Genomic DNA, 15,299 nt, shown 5'->3' on the forward strand with positions numbered 1-15,299 from the left:
AAAAAAAAAAAAAAAAAAAAAAATCTATACATTACCTCCAAAGAACAAAACCCTAAAAAGTGATTAATGATTCATTCAGTGGGTAACAACCAACTCAAAGTAGATGGGATTCTGGGAAGAGAGAAGAAGAGGAGACATTGCTGTTTATCACCCAAACACAGACCTGGCCAACAAACTGGAAACAACCTGGTAGTGATTTTACAAGACAAAAGGTAGTCTGTCTTTTCCTTACACAATTCAGCCTCTACAGTTGAACAATGTGCTACGGTGCATGTACATGATGATGATATAATGGTGTAGCTGGAAAGCACTGGAGAGCTGGCAGCGTGTGAGAAGAGAGGGAGATGGAGAGGTGTGGAGAAACAGATATGGGAGCTCCTTGGGAGTGGGATGAGAAAATGAGAGCTGGAGGGTGATAACATGAAAGCAAGAGAAACTCAAAGTGAGGGTCAAGCAAGACGGAAAGAAGAAAGCTGACGAATGCTGTAAAGTAACAAAAAAGGAGAACGCAAAGGTGATCAGGGAGTAAGAGCAGGAGACGATTCATAAAACAGTGGAGAGAGTTGTTGGCATAACATTGTTGGTATGCACTGAGCTGCCAAGCTTTTACAGTTGATGGCAGAGAACAAGTACATCTATCAACTTGCAATCAGCTTGCACAAATGTGTGGAGATACAATGTAGGCTGGTTTGTTGACAGAGCGTGTGAGGTAAGCAGCCTTGAATGAGTGAATAGAGGCTTTATACAAAACACATTAGCTGCATTTGCACTGTAAACAGAAAAGGAGAGACCCTTGTAAGCCAGAAATGTAATACTTGACTGTTGTGAAACTTTTTGAAACGATTTTTCATCTTATCAACACTGTGTGAGAGAGTTGTCAGTTCCACTTTAGGTAATTCTTTCTGGCACCGGTTTGTTTTATTCTCGTTTGGATTGCGTTACACTACATATACTGCATGTAAATGGGATATGTTATATTGAAAAGATATGTTATATCAAAAGGTTAAACTGAGTTCTTATTTTATTTTGCTTTGCTTTATTCGTTCAGCCTGAGGGAGGCAATCAGTAGCAAGTGACATGTGACCTGCTAATGCTAGGTTGTGGTAAAGTTGGGACGAACAGTGAAGTTTTCAAGAGCTTGTGTAAGTTGACTTATAACATCCTGTAGGCACATATCTTTGTTGATATAACCTGCACCTTGAACCAGGCTAGTCCAATTCAACAACACAAAATTAAGCTTCCAGTCTAAAAAAGAAGAATGGTTCAATGAAATTGTTCTTTCACATTGCCTTAAAGTTTAAGAATGAACCCGTGCTCAACCTTGAAGTTAACATAGACAAGAAGCCCTAACAACAGAAAATACACAAAGTATTGGAAACAGTTGGACGTACTTAGCAATCTCAACAAACACTGAACTTATTATTTACTTTCCTACAGGACTATTGGTTTGCATGTTAATGGTCACTCAGCGTAGTTGGATTCAGAATCAGCCCCATCATGTAAACAACTTGATCAGAATGAAATAATCCATCTCATCTCCAAAGGAACTGAACTGTGTTTGTAACCAGATTAAAATAATCAGGTAAACACACCAGTTGCCCACTTTCAATTACTTTCTCTTTTCAAAATATTTGTTTAGCATCCTTAGTATTAGAATTAGTTTCTATGAATTTCTGGATGCATGACGGAAGTCATCACTTGGATTCTTGCTCAGTAAAAAGTGCACAAGCAAGCCAATATTATTGCAGTCCATGCAGGTTTCATTCACTTCTAGGGTTCACTCATTTTGGAGGGCTCAGAATATTCTGCATGCCAGAGCTCTTCTTTCTAATTTCTTACTGTAGGGTATGTAAAAAAAGACACCTTATCCCATCCTTTTATTTAGTTCATGTAAATACTTTGGCCATAGTCATCAATTATATTTGGACAGAAAACATTTCGCCCATGTAACCACAGCAACTCTTGAGTTTGTTTCCACATCTGAGGCCAAAATGAGTAAATTCAGTGTGTCCTGGGACTTCTGGGTCATTAACACTTGCTGAAACCCATGCATGTTTGGCCATAACACACCCACGTGCAAACCCATCATTATTCTCCCTGCATTGCCCAAGCACGAGCATGGGGTTTGCTTACGTCCACATACATGCAGCACTTCCTGGCATCTGTAATGTGTCACCTTTTCAGGAACAGAGGAAAAAGCTGCTTAATTTCACTGCTGACCTCAAAGATTTTTGACATGGGACAATGCATCATCACTACACATGTAGCACTTTAAAAAACATTTCTTTATTTGGGATATCACATCTGCTCTCAGATCAAGTGAAAATTAATCGCCTTAACTTTGGCATATGAGGACACTGTCATCTGATTGGTTGCCTAATGCAATCTTATGTCACAAATTAGCAGCGTGAGGTTCCAGATTAAATACTTCTAACAGGGAAATTAAGCAGGTTAAGGTTGAAATAGCCTGAAGGATACTCTGCGGTGGTCAGGTCTTCCTATGCAAAATAAATAGAGGCTGAGCAGTTTATTTTCACTGTGGCTAAATAGGGGGGGCTGAGAAAGAGAGAGAGGAAGAGAAAGAGAGAGAGAGAAAAGGGAAAGTAGTTTATTTTCACTGTGGCAAAATGGGTTTGTTTTAACTGCAGTATTTGGAGTTGGAGTTATCCCCTGTGTGAGCCTGGCAGAAAGTCAGAGAGAAACAGAAACAGAAAAGAAAGGAAGGTGGACAGAGCCACAGGAAGGAGTAACACAAGAAGGTAGATGTGAAATGCAAAGAAAAGTTGGGGAAGAGAGAAAGAAAAAAAGGGATTGCGAGGCTCATATGTTCATGCTTAGTGTTGGGAAATCAGAGGATGAAACAAGAGATCCCAAGTGTACTGGGCTGTGCCACAGCTAACTCTCTCTTATCCTGAGTTTAATCTTCTAGCCTCTGTCTCAGTCTATCACAAAACACACACACTTTCCTGGTATCAATGAGTAGTATCAAAGGCAACTCCACTGTTGACGCATTCACTGCATCATGACGCCACTGCTCTGATTGATCCTCTGAAACTCTCTACTTGGAAACAAGGGCTCTCTGATTTCTTTTTAAAGCAAATAATGGTTCTGATTATTGGGCTGATGTTTCCATACATACAGTCTTTTGAGATGGTGCCGATTCAGTTTTCCCCATTTTTTTGTTTTGTTTTTTGCCTTGAATGGGGTTCAAGGAACACAATGGACTAGAGGCAAGAATGACGGTACAAAAACTGTCAAAGTGAATATGAGGTCTTTTAGATTAAGTTCAGATGAAAAAATGGTCTCGACTGTAAAAAAAAGTCAAGCCATAACCCTTATACAGGAAATACACTTGTCACCATAGACCTCATTTATATCTGACATTAACATGCGGGTTAGGGTTAGGTTTGTAGGGTTGTGTATTTGGATCAGCCAGGCCAAATCTAGACGTGGTTACATTGTGATCAGATCACAGCCAGGTGTAAAATAAGTTCAAAGGTCACCTAACTTGACCTCCTCCTATTTTAAGCAAGCTTGACAATAACCACGAGTAGTAGTAGTAGCACTCTTCCCTCTCAAAAAGTGATTCTTGAACTGTTGATATTAAGATGTTGACTACAATAATAGTAACAAAAATCTAAATGATATAATGATATTTTTCTTAATTTCTACCTTAATGGAGCGTAGTATAGGTCAAACAAAGCACTGTGATTGTACGTTGTGCTTGCATTAGCGTCATTATTCACATTCACTGGCTCATTAATCAGCTGTTTAGCAAACAGCTCATTAGTAACATCTAATCATATTCATACAGGTGAACAGTGTGGCAATTATGACCTTCACCATCACCAGCCTTCGACTTTAATGAGATTTAATATTCATGCAGCCAAGTTTCGATAGCCCCCTGTTTTTGAATAACGCTGCTGTTAAAAGCCTACCTCTAAATGAAACCATTATTGCTCAACATGATGTCTCAAAGATTTTTTGACACACTTTCAGCAAGTTATGGTTCTAATTATAGAGAATCATGTTCGGATCAGTATTGCATAATTTTAAAATGCAACTGCACTGGTTAAGAAGATCCAGAGCAGAGTTTATCTGCAAAATACAAAGTTAAATCCAGGTAGCTCACAGTTTGTCAGCTGGTGCCCAGACCTGCCTGTGACCTTTAAATACTGCTGCACTGCTGGATATCTATGCCCCGCTCCCCCTTTCCACAGAGGAATCTAGACAATTTAGGTCTTGTTACTGTTTATTTTCTTTTACTGTAAAACAACCAGAAAAGACATGTCAGGATAGGCCACAGTAAGATATACTGTATGTAGTTAAGATGCTCAGTACAACCCCCCTTAAAAGAGAACTCTTTGGAAAATCCTCTGGGCTCCATAAAGTAAAACAGAGGTGAAATGAGGTTGACAGAACTGTAACATAGTGATTTCTTATGGCCCTAGAGTGTGATTTACCCAGTGTCGCATGCTTGTTACAAGACCCAGATTTTCAAGCACCTTCTTATCGCAATGGTGAACTTCTTCCTCAATCTTTGTGTGGAGAAGTGAGTGACAGTAACCAGGATACATTCCTCAATCAGCTGTCATCTAAAACAGGACAAATAGGTTCCTAAAGTAGAGCTTAGTGAAATGATCCAGTGACTGTCAGGAGGTACAAAGAGTAAAGATCATAAATCTGTATGTGCCACACTCGGTCAAAGACACAAATCAAGTGATGACAGTCTGACCATAGCAGATCTCTTTTAGATATAAAGCTGCTTTGCTTGATCACAACATCTGATAAAGACACTCCTGTGTTAACAGAAACATGCACTCAAATCAGTCAGTAGCTTATATCATTGTTGGAATACACACAGTTCTTTATGCAGACAAACATTGGCTGATGGTAACAAGTTAATTGACTTTAATTAACAACATTTGGTTTAAATTACATTGGAAAGCATTGTCTTGGCTTTTGATTCAAGTGGCTAATACTACATATCAGCTATACACAATGTATTCTGGCATTAAAAGTTTGACTTCTTGAAGTAAAACAGGCCTGTATCATCCAGTATATCTATAGCACCTGATTCGTTAGCCACACCCTTTCAACGTTTGTATTGGCATTGCTTTTAACCAAGTTTTTGGTTACTGTCCAGTCTGCTTTTCATCAGTCAATGATAGAATTCACTTTGCTACCCAGAAAGTTTGTGTCAAACCTCAATTGGACCGCAACTCCTGTAACCAGATCTGACTGGAGAGTAATCATCTGTAGCGTCCCATCAGCGTCTCCACCCCAGACAGGCTGATTTACATTTTTGTAAGTGTTCACATCTAGGAACACATTCATTAGTCATGTGGTTAACTTTCATGTTGGAGAAGACAAAACTAAACCAAATCACTTGCAAATTAGTACAACACATTTCAATAAGGTCTGAATAAATCAGAAAATATCATGTGCCCACACCAGCATTCACTGTGATTTCAAAAGGTTCTTCATCCACTCTAAAAGGCCGTTTTGTTTTCATCCACTTTGCAAAAACTAAACTTGTGCATTGCATCCATTATCTGGAGAGGAGTGATAGACACAGCCTGGTTAATATTATTAGCTTTAGCAACCAGCCTGGTATCACTAAATGGTATGTCATTTCATATGTTATCACAACACATTTTTAGTCCTATCCATGTCTTTTCAGCAGACGAAACGTCTTACAGTAAGAAAGATCCCTGGTTCAAACCTGTCAGCCCTGTGATGAACTGGCACCTTGTCCAAGGTGTACCCCGCCTCTCACCCAATGCCAGCTGGGACTGACTCCAGTCCGCTGTGACCCTAATAAGGATAAAAAGTTACATAGTGATGGATTTCATACCAGTGTCTACTGAGTTATATTGGTGAGGTGATATTTTATAAACATTACAGAGAATAAGATGATATAGTACATAGAGCAAGAAACTCCAGGTCTTTAACTCACAAGATGTCTGTTTGTTTGTGAAATGAAAAGTCAAAAGTGACTTTAAAGTTATTTACGTAACTTATGTTATTGAAATGTTATGTTTTACTAAACCTAAGCAAGTAGTTTCCCAATTCTAACCAAGCTATGACCATTTTACAACATCAACTAAGTGTTTATTATAGTTACCATGGTGACAAAGTGACTGCCCTTTCCTGCATGCTGTTTATAAATGCTGGATGAAGGACCAGGATGAAGTTGTATTTCTACCAGTGAAATTACTATACTATTTATACTTTCAAAGTCAAGTTTTAAAATCCATTTTTGTGTGTGTAAAAGTCTAGCTTAGTGTGAACAAAAACTAAAAGAAGTCAAGTTTTGTAAGATTAGAAAGCTCTAGGTAAAGTATTACTCAGCAAAAAGGATATGTGTTGCTCCACTGAACTGACTCATGCCATGTGTGACACAATGGGTGGATTTACCCTGAAGGTGTTAATCATGCTCTTCAATGGAAACACTAATACAGGGCAAGGTGATCTTTGCTTACCACAAGATTATTTTCCCAGTAATTCACCGAACGTCCACTTCCAAAAAAAGAGATTTCACAACATCAGATAGTTTTAGGCTGGGAACAAGAGAGCCATGGTAACCTTTATACTGGCTTCCTATTTTAACTATTACCAGCTGAAGCGCTTCTTCAGTGGAGGTGATTTCCAGTTGCTTCAACCTCTGATTCTGGTAATGAATGATAGAAGTTCTTAATTCAGTGCTTAAGTCATCTGTGCGAAATACATTCAGAGATTGCGTGCATATCCACATGATGATACAGCAAACTCGAAAAAATCAGTTTGAAGGCAGCAATTGTTTAAGAGTTGGCAAAAAATTGGTGTGTAAAAAGTGTGATAATGAGATAATGGATACCAAACAACAAGGAACAAACATGAAACAGAGACACAGAATGAAAGTGATGACTAAGAGACTTCAGTTTTTGGGTCAGAGAGAATTAGCGTGAAAGATCAGTTGACCATAAATAAGAAGGTCAGAGAGCTGCCGAGTGACGGATCAATGGGTCAGTCAGTGGGTTAGAGAGGGGGTGGGATGTGGTGTCTGGAACCTCCGGATTACTGATCACTACAGGCACCAGTCCATCTCACCCTCAACAGCTGTGGTTTGTCCACTCTGACCTCCGGATGAAATATACCTACACGTCAACAGAGTGGCCTATGTTTTCTTTGCTTTATCTCCACCAGGCCTGCTGGGAGAGGAATGAAAAACGAAAAGATTGACAGGCCTTCTGTTTAAAGGCTGTGACAAGACAGGACCGCAGAGTCTTTAACATAAAAGCTGAGAAAGTGCAATTTAAATACCCCTCAATTAGACACGCTTCTCTGTTCGACATTGGCTACAACACCAGGGATGCTACTTTAACCTTTTATCACTAACTTAGCAGGTATTCTGAAGGATGGCTGTTTGGAATGACAACACTAACTCTTTGTAGTGTAAAAGTAGGAAACATGGTTTACAAATCAGCGGGCAGTGATGTATCTGGGAGATGTAGACCCCTGTGGGTGTTCTCTGGTCTCTGTGGTGCTGTGCAAAGAGTATTATGGGTGAAATCACAGGTATTGCTAAACTAAAATGCTCTATAAAAATGCATCTTTTGGTATCAATAAAAGGCTTATTTTTGTGTGTTTTTCGTGTAAATGATATGACTACAATTCTCTGTCCATGCATCACATGAACATAGAGTTTAGTAAAGGAGTTAAAGTTGTTGAGGTTGATTTAAAACATGCTGCTTTGGGAAGTGTTCAGTGACAATTTTTCACATTAACTATATCTTCCAATGAGTCAAGTCAGATAGTGTTAGGCATCACATTACAATATTCACCTCTATTTTCATATCAACAGATCCCACAAGAGTCTAATCCCTGCATTGGGAGAGATTGAGACCAACGGAAGCAGAAGAAACCAAGGTCGATGACTTCATGTCATGCAGCTGGGAAAGACAATTCTGACATGTGATTCCTAATAAAACAATACAAGGATAGGCATGCCAAAAGTGTTGTTGCAAGAAATTCTAGTAAAATCAATGACAAATATATAGTTCTCCAGGCTTCCTGATACAATGAGTATGATTGCCAGTATTTCAGTGTGTAAGGATGACGTCACTCATGATTCATCTGTAAAGAAAATGATCACACTATTTTCAAAATTCTGAATGCTGAAGACTTTTAAGATGTTTTTTGCTGTAGGCTTATGAAGATTTTAGACCCCTTCATTTGGATCTACAGCTGGTTCTGTGACCATAGACCTGAAGGGCCAAATGTGACCCTTAAACTTCTAAGATCCCGGACCTGACATTCTGCACTCTGACCCCTGAGGCTAGAGATCACGCAGGCGATTATGCCTGGCCACTGACCACATCTGAATCAGGACTTTGGTTTATGTGTGAGGATGTTAATGCAGATAATTATGGCCATCAAGTCAACAAATCATCTTTAGGATGAAATCGGGTGATTTCTGTTGGTGCATGAATTTCTGCATGAGAGAGCTGGCGTGTCTCACACTAAAGGTAGAGGTGTTGCAGGGAGAGAAGAATTTGACCCCAAACAGGAGTCCAGTTCTGTCACATGTTTGCCTGTCTGTTCAGATAAGACCAAAGAACGCAGAGAAAGGTCCACAGGGTGGTCAGACAGCAGGATATTCTCATAATGCAATGAGTTAAATCCCACATATCACGTGCCAACATCATTAGCCAGATCTGAGATAAGATGTGAGATAAAAGTGCTTTTATTGCATGATTGCAGAATCAAGAAAACTCAAAATGAAGACAAGATGAAGATAAAGATAATTAAAAGGTCAAAATAGTGTGTAGATAACATTCGGCCTACAAAAACAAATCTAATAAAGACAGGACAGATAAACAGCAGCCTAAATGAAAAGAACCGTCCTCTGTCCTGTTTCTCCGTCACTCTATACTTAAAATCCCAGCAAGTAGAAATACTTCTAAAATAATTTGTTAAATCACAGGATATCCCTTTAATGCGGGGTTGCAAAATTCACACTGTATGCACTTTGGAACACTTCCTGAGTTCATTTCCAGTTCACTGTATTGTGTCTCTCATTTCCCCATCACACCCCGCTGTGAAAGTGGTGAAGCAATAAGTGGTACATAGAGACAGTCACAGTGGGGACTTTCACACCTTCTAATTTCACTCATCCCAACATTATATCCCAAAACTAAAATAACGCTTAAATAACTGATACAGATTTAAGGGTTTTAGCCTCTACTGTCCATTTACAGTATGTCTGTGTAGACCCTGCTGCTGATCCTTAGGACTGGCTTGGGACACCTCTAACCTGTAGTATTTCACTTACTGCAGTTATTTTCTGATGAGGTGTTGCAATGTTTTTGAGGATAAGATTTTAGTCTGTTTTATAATTTGACATTTCCCAGAATACCTTTCAACAGTGCTGTTTTTTCAGCTGAGGAAAGCGGCAACATGTCATGTCATGTTACTTTCAGCTTTATGAAGAACACGCCTCCAAAACTCAATATGATTAAAAAAGTTGTTGTATATGATTGAAATAATCAGAACTGCTACTAAATTAACCTTGCGGTGTGACTTTTTTTTTTTTGTGAACGTTCATATTAATTTATTGGTTCATTAAATAAGAAACAGTGAGTGCAGTGGAGTGGAGCAGCATGTGACGCCACATCAGTAGTCAGAGATGTTTATTTTATGCTGTCATATCCTGTCTGCCTGTGTGCAACAGCCATGACGTTCTGTGCAGTGACCTGCAACGTCTCACTACTCTCCATATAAGGCCAGTGCCAATGTTAAGGTCACCATTCTTATCATTTGCAATCAGTTAAGAGCAAAATTAAGAACTAAAGAGTTTACAAACTAATTAAAAGTTTACTGTTAACCTGAACTCACTTCAACATGTGAATGCTGACACCCAGTATACTATAGAAAATATTTAAGTGATAACACATGAAAGACTGTTTGGTCATTATGTCGTCTTACACTCACAGTCTTCATTTAGGTCTATAATAAGACTCATAATTCTAAAGGAATAGTTGCTTCATCCTTTGTAGCATCCATTACAGGAAACAGCACACATCCAGGTCTGTTTCTCTTTAATATCCGCATTCAGTCTAACTGCTGTTAGTGAAAAATGTCAGGCTTCTTTACCAGATAAAAGCTGGGCTTCCACTGCATGTCTGGAAATGTTTTCCAGTGAGATTCAGCTCAGATACAAAACTAAGTTCAAGGCCAGCAGCTGACTAATAAGTAATGTGCTTTTAGCAAGGAGAGTCAGGCAGAGAACAATTTTAGGGGAAGCCTGCAGAGTTCCCTTGTGTAATTGAATGCGAAACAAGGTGTAACAGATTTCATAAACATTTTAGTTATTCAATTAAAAGTCGTGAAAATAAATTATACACACAGATAACAAATAATTTAGAATAATTACTGGCAGTGACTAACATTTATGTCTACTGATAAAACCGTGTGAACCTGTGTAAAAACACACCTCAAGCAATAACCAAACCTAAACCACATAATTCACCATAGTTCTAATACCATAGTATATCTGTGATTTTACCTCCAGTCATTACACAATGAACCAATGAATGCCAGTTTTCCAGCCACTGCGAAAACCCAGTCAAGAGAAGCCATTAGTAACTTACAGCTGTCATTTATCTCTCAGATAAAAGCCACTTAGTCCCCTGAGTGAGACCATTACTCTGATAATAGGAGCTCTTTGAAGAAGAGGAGAGGAGAGCAGAGGCAGTAAAGAATGACCAGCAGACTTCCTGCCTCACACAGGTCGTTCAGACCGGCTTGGTTATATGAGTGTGTTCAATACTTCTTTATGATACAATGAATGGCAAATGTTTTAAGTAATTACTGTAATGTTACTACTGCACTTTCACTATTCCTTGTAACTTTTAAATGCATTTTTTTTACAAGTGGTCACAGTTTTCTCATATTTTAAGCAAATGATGGTAACCGTGTAGTAAAACTCTGGGCTTTGACCTGAGAAAAAACTTGACATTTGGTAAAGCAAAGCTAATGATTGTAAAGAAGACACAAGTGCTCACTTGGTTATAAAAGAGATACTCCAGCAATTTAGTATTGCACCTCCATAAAGTTTGGAGACTTGTTAGGGACAGATTTAAAAAATAATGGTGAAGATTGAAGCTATAAAGACTGTGATATTGTGATGTTTTGTTCAAACCTAACAAAACATCCTACATTTCCCATGATGAAAGTCAGTGTTGTCTTTCTTGATTCCCATGTTTTCACTAGACTGTTACCGCTCAAAATGTTAAGGCCGTGTCATATAATAGGCAATAAATCATTGACTCAACAGTAAGCAGTAAATAAAGATTACTCATCACTTTACATAGTGCGAGGGTAATATTCTCATCTATAAAATGCAGTACATTGCATTGTGGTACTCTTAGCAGACAGTTGTGTACATGCCATATGTGACATATGGTTTCATGGGGTTATATGAACCAATCCATGACACATAATACATAAAGTGTTAGTTCAACACAAGTTGAATTTCTTGGCAGCAGAATTGGGAAGTTGTTAAAGAAGATGGATGTCTCTCAGAGGACACTAAGGGGGGCTCTAATGATATATTTCATCAGGAATTATAAATGGAGCCATCAATCAATCTGGATCTTAAATCCCATGTTGTCATGAATGCTCTGAAGATTATTACTCATGCCATCATCTTGGAGCGATCATTCAGTTGAGATACGAAGTGCGAAAACACGAGAGCAATAGGGACTAAATAGTTGATCTGTGCACAGAGAAGATTTGTGTCTCAATCGGTTTCGAAAATGATAATTGAAGAGTTTCTATTTAAAAACAAATCTCTCTTTTAATTTATTTTTATTTATTTTTTTTTATTTTTTTTGGTATTTCTGAGAATATCAATCAAACTGGCGTTGGGTTGTTGTGATAACACTTTTTTTTTTTCATAAATCATGTTCTTTTTTATTATCCACTCGAGGGACTATCAATCAAACCGGTGTTGGTTTATTCCTTTTATGAATGGCTTTTCTGCTAAAGGAACCAGACAAGTTGTTATTCATATTTCATGGCTTCTATAACTCTAGAATAAACATGTTTATGACCGTAGTCCCAGTTCTACATTGAATTTACTGGACTCCACTTTGAAATTAAGAATGTTTGAAAACCTAATTTGTTTATATTCTATATTCACAGCAAAATGTATAAATAAAGCAAAAATCTCTAGTCAGTAAAAAAACAAAACAAAACACTAACTGGGGATTTTATTTGGCTTTTTATTGTGCGTTCTTGTCAGAAAACGTTTCAGGAGCAGATGACCCAAATGTGATAGTGGTGTGGTATTTTACACAAATGACAACATGGTAACACTAATGTGCTATGAGCACATCACAGCATCTTCTGCTTTCAGCAAACAAGGCACTGCGTAAACACTTTAAGACAATCCTGACCAAACCTTCATCATCATCTCGATATAATAACATGCTTCAGAAGTCCACTACACACCACGACAAATTAATTCTGTTTGAGGTCTCAGAGACCAGCTGTAATATGTTTTATGACTTTATTTTTCAGTTGCATTTCGTATCACAGACCACACAGATGGCAATAAATGCTGTATATATAACCTAGTGGTTAGTTAGGGATGAATGTACAAATTACTGCATACCAGGGTTGGCAGAAATATGTTGTGTGATGTTATGTGTATGAATATTCAATACATGTAGAATAATATTTTTTATCCTAAGGAGGATCATTGTTACTCTATGTTTGCACGAACAAAAACAAACAAACCAAAAGATCCTGTAGCACGTGACTGACATAATATCATATAAACAAAAGTTCAGTCAGAGAAAGAACAAGAAATTGACCAATTATAGCAAACTGTAGCTATCTAAGTCAATCAAATCTAACTAAATCAACAAGGCAGCAAACAGTGTTAGCTAGAGCGTGATCACCACAGTGTAAGTAATGTCTGTGCTTTGAACCTGAATAACTTTACCACACACACAGTGTGAGAACGCCAAGTGCATTTCCATCAATGTACTTTTATATGTATTTTGAAGCATTGCATTTGAAAAGGTTGATGGAAACGGCTGAATTAACATTGACATTAATTAACATTTGTGATACATTTCGAAGGGAAGCAATTGCAAACAGCTGATACTAATCAGCCAATACAAGTGCAACTTCAGTGCTCTGCCTCAACCAGCACCATGCTTCATAAATGCGTTCAAGGAATTGACACACTTTGATACATTTAAGATCATGAATCAATCTAGATTGATGGTTTGTGATAACGTTTCTATACACGGAAAACCTTAACCAGATTAAAAGGAAAGAACTGCACCACGCCTGCTTTTTCACCTCATAGCAAATGTGTCTCATCCTGCATCCTTTGTCGCCTTGTTAAGTAAATGCGACGGTAATTTAACATGTTGGTCTCGTGTCTGAATAAGCACCAGAGTACTACTTTGAAAGCATCACACTTCTAAGAAATTAAAAGCACGCCTTGTTTGCCTCATGAATAACACTGTAATAATGTATCCTTTTGTATCTGGGGATCAGTAAGAAAAAGTGGCTAAATGAAGCCAGCAGCGTTACATATTCCAGACTTTAATGACATTGTTAATCTCTGCTGAAAGGAGCATTCAACACAGACTCTGCTGCCAGTCACACAGTACAGTATATACAGTACTTTGTCAAACACATTTGGCACATATGCACATGTGAGTACTTTTTGGCCTGTAATATTATAATCTCTCTGTGCTGCCATGTTGCAAACATATGGAGCTGTTGTTAAACGCTGTTCATTGTCCTATGAGGGGGGGATGATGATTGAATACATGTCAGCTGTAATTCTCACAGGTTGTGGCCCTGAGGTCTGTGTGACCTCAAATACCACCAAGCAGAGGCTCAGACGTCAGGCTGAGCAAAACAGGGGCCACTGGAAGAGAGAGAGGGGTGGGGGAGGTGTAACAGTAACGGGAAATAAAGCCAGAAGGACGGATTGAACAGTGAGAGACAGACAGAGGGAAGTGTATGGAGAGAGTTATCCTTTAAAGCTTTTAAATTACCCCTCTAATTCGGCACGGTGGTCTGGCCTTAGAAATCACCGTGGTAACAATACCACAACAATATGGGTGGGGTATCCCTGTCCAGACCCTTTTTCCCCACTCTTCCTGCATCTCAACACACACACAGAACTTCTCCTGCACTCAGGCTTTCATATCCTACCACAATTCCCTAATGAGTGCACACACTCAGCCTGAGCAAATCAACACAAGTACCATCTTGATTGCTTCAATCTTCAGTTTTTTCTGCCCTAAAAATCAAGTCTCTCTCTCTCTTTTGCTCAGTTTTTTCACCCATGTGTGTGTGCATATGTGTGTGTGTGTTTGTGGGGGACTATGTTTCCAGCCCCAGACGATAGCAGCCGAGCAGGTCATCATGGCATTAGTGGAAACTCTGAGCCAGCACTCAAAAGGAAGGAGGGAGGAGGAGGAAGGTGAGGAAGATGCTTTCCTCTTAGGGTTCAAAGGTTATTTCCATCCAATACCAACACGGCTCCACCCCAACTGACTGTCTGTGTGGAAGAGATTAAAGCATGTGCATGCGTGTGCTTCTTCATCCCCGCCTAATCGGGATAACTAAAGGTTGCAGAAAGTCTTCTGTATTTTCAGACTTTAGCAAATACAAATGAGTCAGAATTGCAACATTTAAAAAAAAGAAAAAAAGAATGACACTGAGTGTACTGCATTAACATGCATATAAATTTGATGACTTCTGATACTGCGTTGCTTCTTCTTTGCTTTTTATTAAATGCTTGACTTCAACAAAGGAAAAGAGTATCAAAAACATTCATGTGCAGAAATAGAAAAAAAAAAATCAAATCAGTTTAGCTGGACAAAGACGCTGGAGTTCAGGTGTGTTGCTTCTCAGTGGGTGCCATTCAACAACATTTTACCGCGGCTAGTCTGTTATATCAATAACAACGTGAAACAACACTACAAAGCGAGCTTCTTTCATAACTGAATATGGAACTATTCTGTGCTGTCGTTGTATTTATGTTCTTTCATTCAGTTTAATGGAGTGGTGGTTGAGGTGAGCAGAAGGGTTGCGAAAGGAGTTGGCTCCACTAGATGTGTTACTGAAAAAAAGGAGATACCTGAACCTTTGTTCAACTTGATTCCTGTCATCTTCACTCTCAACTGTCTCTACTATCACACAACCTTGAATCTATCTTAATAGTTCTGTTCAAGTAATGTGCACACTGACCCTCTTTGTGCCATAGCAACCTTTTTTTA

Source organism: Larimichthys crocea, chromosome XIII (genome assembly GCF_000972845.2).
Source record: "Larimichthys crocea isolate SSNF chromosome XIII, L_crocea_2.0, whole genome shotgun sequence".
Taxonomy (NCBI): domain Eukaryota; kingdom Metazoa; phylum Chordata; class Actinopteri; family Sciaenidae; genus Larimichthys; species Larimichthys crocea.